This window comes from Megalopta genalis, chromosome 2 (assembly GCF_051020955.1).
Source record: "Megalopta genalis isolate 19385.01 chromosome 2, iyMegGena1_principal, whole genome shotgun sequence".
NCBI lineage: Eukaryota > Metazoa > Arthropoda > Insecta > Hymenoptera > Halictidae > Megalopta > Megalopta genalis.
Window position 1 is genome coordinate 17,794,108 of NC_135014.1, and position 6,000 is coordinate 17,800,107.

Sequence of the window (6,000 nt, forward strand, 5' to 3'; positions counted from 1 at the left end):
TCGAGATTTTGATGTCCCGACGATAATTTATTTATTTATTATTTATTGAATGTACACGGGAAGTAGCCAATTCGTTATAAAATTACAAGAAAAAGGAGGAAAAAAAATATAAAAAGAAACAACGTTCCATTGCTGTTCTATGCCTAATCCGGCCAAACGACTAAAAAATATACGAGTTCGATGGAGAACGAATAAACTCGATGACGCTAGCTCGTTCAAATCCATAATTACAAAAGAATGTCTGCATTAAGATAAAATAATTTAAGTTGCATCTATAAATTCGTTTGTAAATTTTGTTACACCCCGAACTTTTTTGTAGCGAAATAATAGTAAGTATTGGCGTTATTCCATTCCCAAACTGCACAAAAACGAAGTGAATAATTTCGGTCAGCTTTCGTGGCCAGACACGCGAGCATGCGACGTGCAATGTTCCGCGGAAGCGAAGACATTGCCTCAGTGCCGATGAGTCAATCGATGATTAAATTACGGTAATTAATAAATGAGAGAGAAATTAAACGATGGCTTACTCTTCTATTTAAAGCTATCGAAGCACCTCGGCGATACTTGCTTCAGACTACGGGCGAAATCAACAGTGAAACGAAATCAATTAATATTATCGGCGGTTAATATTAATAAGTTGCCCGCGCTTCGGTTCGCGGATTCACTCTCGGCCGCGGTTATATTTCCGCGAAAACACGTAAATCGTCGGGAAGGCGAAACGTTTCCACGGAAGTCGAAGCGGAACGATGCGTTCCGTCCGCACGATTTGCCCGATCTAAACCGTGTTATACCTTACGCATTATACCACCGTAGCCATTTTTCGAGCGAGGCGTACAAGCGCACGAACGATTGTAGTCTCGCGCATCACCGATTGAAATGTATTATTTTTTTATCGAGCTGCCGCCGATGTTTTTTAAAGCGCGCGCGTGTATGAGCGCGACACACACACACACACACAATCTCTCTCTCTCTCTCTCTCTCTCTCTCTGTCTCTGTCTCTCTCTCTCTCTCTCTCTCTCTCTCTCGTTTTCTCTCTTTCCCTGTTTTTCTCTCGCGTCGAAGTACGGGTGAAAATCAAAATAAAATCGGGGAAGCGTAATTCGCGATATCCTCTCTGTCATGCCCGCTGACAAGGATGCAGCCAGTGACTGATAAATGGCGACATCCATCAGCGTATCGGGCGGCAGCCGAGAAAAAAATGTTTTCCGTGCGAAACATTACGTGTGGTGGGAATGTCGCAGCCTATCCGAGAGCTGGATCATCTTTCGGGGACAAGGTTATGGCTATTTTCGTCACGGTAACACCGGGCGGTTGTAAAATCTTGAGCCGTTTTAATGGGAATGCAGCTATATTTTCTTCCTCGGCGCATTAACCCTGTTGTGTCAGCCACGCTTCGACCGCGAATGTTACGCATTACTCTTATAAAAGTATGGATAATAAAACGTTTAATAAAACTCAGCGATGTTCTCGTCTTCGTCAAAATGCAGCGACACCTTTAGCAGCACGAGCACGATTTTTCGTCACTCCGTTTCGTGTAAGTTTGGTCATAAACATTTGCAATCTGGACGAAATAATTCGTCATAGCGGGAAGACATCTCCAACGGGCTTTTTTTCGGCATGGAAATTTTTAACAGTGATACGTGAAGTTTTACGTCGTTCTTGCTTATAAAAACCTGGCGTCACCATATGATAACACTTCGAATTTGCACAGTTTAGTTTCGAACGAGGGTGTCATCCCTTGGACAGGCATCATCTGTTAGTGCAGGACGTTATTCTATGATGCCAAAATCGTATAGATTAATTGGAAGGTGTAATTAATTGAAGGCATCTATTTCCTTCAAGAACAAACGTAACCAAGAAGTGGAAATCGTGTTATTCGAAAAGTTTGGGGAAAGAATCGAGATCTTGATGTCCCGACGGTAATTTATTTATTTATTCATTTATTGAATATTTACGGGAAGTTACCAATTAGTTATAAAATCACAGGAAAATGGAGAAAAAGAATTAATTATTGTATAAAAATTAATTAATTGCCTAATTGCTTCAAGAAATAGCATTCCGTAAGATAGTTATTGCTATTTACTCAATTAATTCTTCGTACATTGGAAATATTTGGTCTACATTTCTAAATGTGCCAGAAAAATATTTTGTCTGATTAAATAATCAACAATTGAACAGCGATTCTTTAAATAACTTTTCACCGTGAAAGAAAACAGTCCCCATTGTGAAACGTGTTGAACAACAGTTAATTGCCCGGTTAACGGGTCAAGAATAGTGTTACAATTCTTTTGAAAATACACAGGAAACAAAGGGTTGGCTGTTCAACAAGGACTAATCAATTTTATCTTCGATTGCAACGCGTTATTGCTGGTCGAAGGGGAGAACTTAAGAAACGAAGAGGGATATACAAATCGAGAAAAATCCGAATAAGCGGAGTGAACTTCGGAAGAGGAAATGGCGGGGTCGGTGCTCCACCGAAGTCAGAGAAGAATTTACTAGAAAATTTTTCGGAGGCAAGCATATCTTGCGGGTCCCGCAAGGGGCCAATATTCGGCCGCTGGTAAACAAATTTCGTCGCGCAGGTATCATTCGGGAATAACACAGCTGTATCTGCTGGCGCAGTAGAAAATATTCAGGAAGCCATCGAGCGAAACCTTTCTGCGTCGCATCGGGAATCATGATTCTATTGTGGGACCGACTTTTCGAAATTTCCTCGCAAACTCTTCTGCAACTTGATCCTGACACGGCCCTTTCGATCGAGCACCTTCTAGACCCTCGTCCAAACTTTAGCAACCGTCGCTCGGTTAGCCGCCGCGTCTACGAAGATCTTAACAAGTTTGAAACAATAATCTCGGAGGAGCTCGCGGAAGATTTGCGAATAAAATTACTGTTGCTGTTCGCTTGCAAGGTGCTCGATTTTTCATGGATTACCGTTTAACTGCTGGTAGATGAAGCGTTAATTTGCAAAATTAACCAACCCCCCAGATGCAAAATCGACGCGACGGCAGAGGATCAGGTAAGCTGAACGATCAACTTTTAAAACGCCCTCTCTGGTAAAGGAAGAATCGAACAAAATGCACAGCTTTCGAACGCGATTCAAAAGAAGAGCAAGAGCAGGCTACTTAATTCGAAGTAAAAACGGTAAAAACCGTGCAAAGCAGAGCCGAAGGGCTGCCTCTAACGACCCCGTCCCCAAAGCAGCCAAGGTAGAACTCGAACGCGGCATTTTCCGAAAATTCGTTTGAACTTCGAAGCCCACGGGGCGATCGATTACCGGGAAGAATCGGCCGGAAAAAATCCGAGGGTCGATTCATCGGCGTGAGTGTAACGAAGCGCTGCCGGAGGACAGGAATTCGAAAGAGCAGTTCCGCGCTGGATTTTTTTTTTGTTCCCGGGGCCGAATCCAGTGATTACCGGGCGAATTTGTTGAAGAAAGCAGCTCCGGTTACCTGTGTCCTGTCCGAGTTCTCCGACTTCCGTAGCCACCTGACACGCCGATACACTCGCACGTAAGTTCGCACACTTCCTCGCGCGTTCTCTTTCCCTTCCGCTCTCGCTCTCTCTCTCTCTCTCTCTCTCTCTCTTTCCCTCACTCTTTCTCTCTATCTCTCTCTGTCTCGTTTTATTCCAACCAGCACACCATGGTCCGAAGAGTAGCTCGCTCGCGGTGAACTCAAGTCCAGGCTGAATTATGCGCCGAACACGTGGCCTGACTACGTCCTGTCATCGGTCTCAAGTGTCCGCCGCGCGTCTCACACCACTCTGTCCCGAGAGAACATCATCTCGCGGCGTTCTCGAGTTCCGTTCGCATTCGCACGCACTGTTTCCATCGATCCTCGGGATCCCGATGATCCACCGACGATGTCTCGCGGCTCCGGGCCCGATTTTCCTGTTCCCGAACGACGATATCGAGGCGACCAGCTGCGTATCCAATCGCGGGTAGGAGCCCGATCGGGACGTAAACACAAGAATATCGATCACTGATCCCGACGAACGGACCGATCCCGCGGGATCTACGAACCGGAACCGCAGAAATCCTCTGGTTGCAGGGACGAGGGACGCGTGGACCGGCTACCGGGCCAGCCTAACCGGTTAGGCTAGCCGATCGCGGGACATCGGGGGTTGCAAACACTGCGTGGGAACGTTGCTCGAGGGAAACGAAGCGCGCGCGCCGAGCTCCGCGATGTCACTGGATGCTGGCGACGAACTTTCGCGCACGGATACCATCCTCACTCCAACCTGCGCCCGAAACCACCCTCCTCCACCCTCTTGCACCCTCGCGGCCCCCCCGCTACTCTCCTCCGCTGGCCGCCGTGCTGGATCTCTCTCCGGTGCACCTAGTCGGGACCTCTGCCGCGCGTGCACCCCCGTTCCCAACGACACCCCCGACTGCGCACCCTCTCGCTCTCTCTCTCTCTCTCTCTCTCTCTCTCTCTCTGTTCTCTCGTGCGAGCTCGATAATCTTCGTGCGAGCTCGCAGCCTACGCTCCAGAGATGAACAACCGAGAGAAGAGGCTACGGACCGGCCAGGCGATGCATCGAGAACGAGAAGAATTTCGGGATGTTGTCCAAAAATGTGCAAGGTAAAAGTACCCATTATGGAACGCTTTCCAAGGATATATGACATTGTCACCGATTTGAATACAACTGAAAGGTGTTGTCGTCGAATATTTATATTACTGTGCGGTAAATTGATGTTTCTGGATAACGCAGTGAATACACTTATTATTGCAGAAACGAGTGAACATGATATTCTGAAAATTCTGAAGACATAAACAGAATGAAAAGAATATTATCAATATTGATAATATTGTTAGAGCATTTCCTGCTTCTTTGAATTATTAGAAGAAACAGTTTATTTTTGTTTCATTTCTGGGTTTTTTTTGCAATCATCTTGGAACATTTTCATTTTGCATAAAGTTCCGCGGTCTGATCTCTAAATATTTATTTCGTACGAATGAAAGTAATACGAATGAAATAGTAATGTACGAACGTGTCTTTATATTACGGGACACCGTCTTCGCGCCATGTCCCCGTGTTTCATATTCAATGTTCCTATTTTGAAACAGGAATTTCAAATGCCTGCAAGGGATCTTTTTTTCCATTCGAACGAACGTTCCTTTTACAGCCGACTGTTACATAGCAGTGTCCGTGAATTTAGAAGGAGCCGCGTTCGAAAATATAGGTCGAATTTTTACACCGTTTTTCACGTGCCCCGGCTATTTTTTATCCTATTGTTTGTGCTGTTGTTTCAAGAACAGCTAAAAATCGAGCGGTGTTTCATAACGGGTACATTTACCTCGTTCGCGTCCGTTCAAAAACATGCGACGCATCGGCACGTGTACGATGTCCAGGCATACTATTTCGATAAAATAGTAACGGATGCAATTGTTGTTTCGAGGGGGATTGAATATAAATTGGATGATAATGATTTTGATAGTAATTCGCGCGTCGAAGAGCAGAATCGGATCGATAACCGGCCGCTCTCCTAGAAAATGATCATTTATTTACACTGCGAGATGATACCGCGGGAAATGAATTATGTAATTATTCTGATAGATATATTAATTAGTTTGTTTCGATGATTTCACTGCGATCGATTTCATGCGCTAGCTATCCGGTTCCGTTTCGGATTCAATAGGAAACGCGTAAATAAATAATTGTCTTCTTCCAGAGTAGCGCTTTTATTGGTCCAGACCTGTTTCCGACTGTGTAAACTCGTCGTTTTCTTAACACAGTTGTCCACGGCTCTTTGTTGAACGGCATAGTTTCTTGTTAGTAGCTTCCTTGCTGTGTAATTCGGTCAAACAAATGCAACAGCTTCTTGCGAACAAATATTTGAGTCACTGGCCCGTCTGTCGTGGCAGTCGATTCTAGTTGTTTGAGTCTGGAGGGAAGTTTTGTCCCGGTGCTGTTATTTGGGCTCATTGGCGGGACCTTGTCTCTCGCGCTGTGCTATTTATTCGTTTCCCGATTTTTTTTTATCAGTTTTATGATATC

General features: G+C 45.0%; 1 protein-coding gene across 2 annotated transcripts in view; it reads right to left on the reverse strand.

Moving 5' to 3' along the window:
- Positions 1–4,189, reverse strand: part of LOC117219293 (protein turtle homolog B) — a 329,095-nt gene extending 324,906 nt beyond the window's left edge. For both annotated transcript variants that reach the window (XM_033468332.2, XM_033468329.2), the window contains exon 1: positions 3,450–4,189. The gene's annotated coding sequence lies outside the window, so the exon portion shown is untranslated. The remainder of the gene's footprint in view (positions 1–3,449) is intronic.
- Between the last annotated feature and the right edge of the window lie 1,811 nt (positions 4,190–6,000).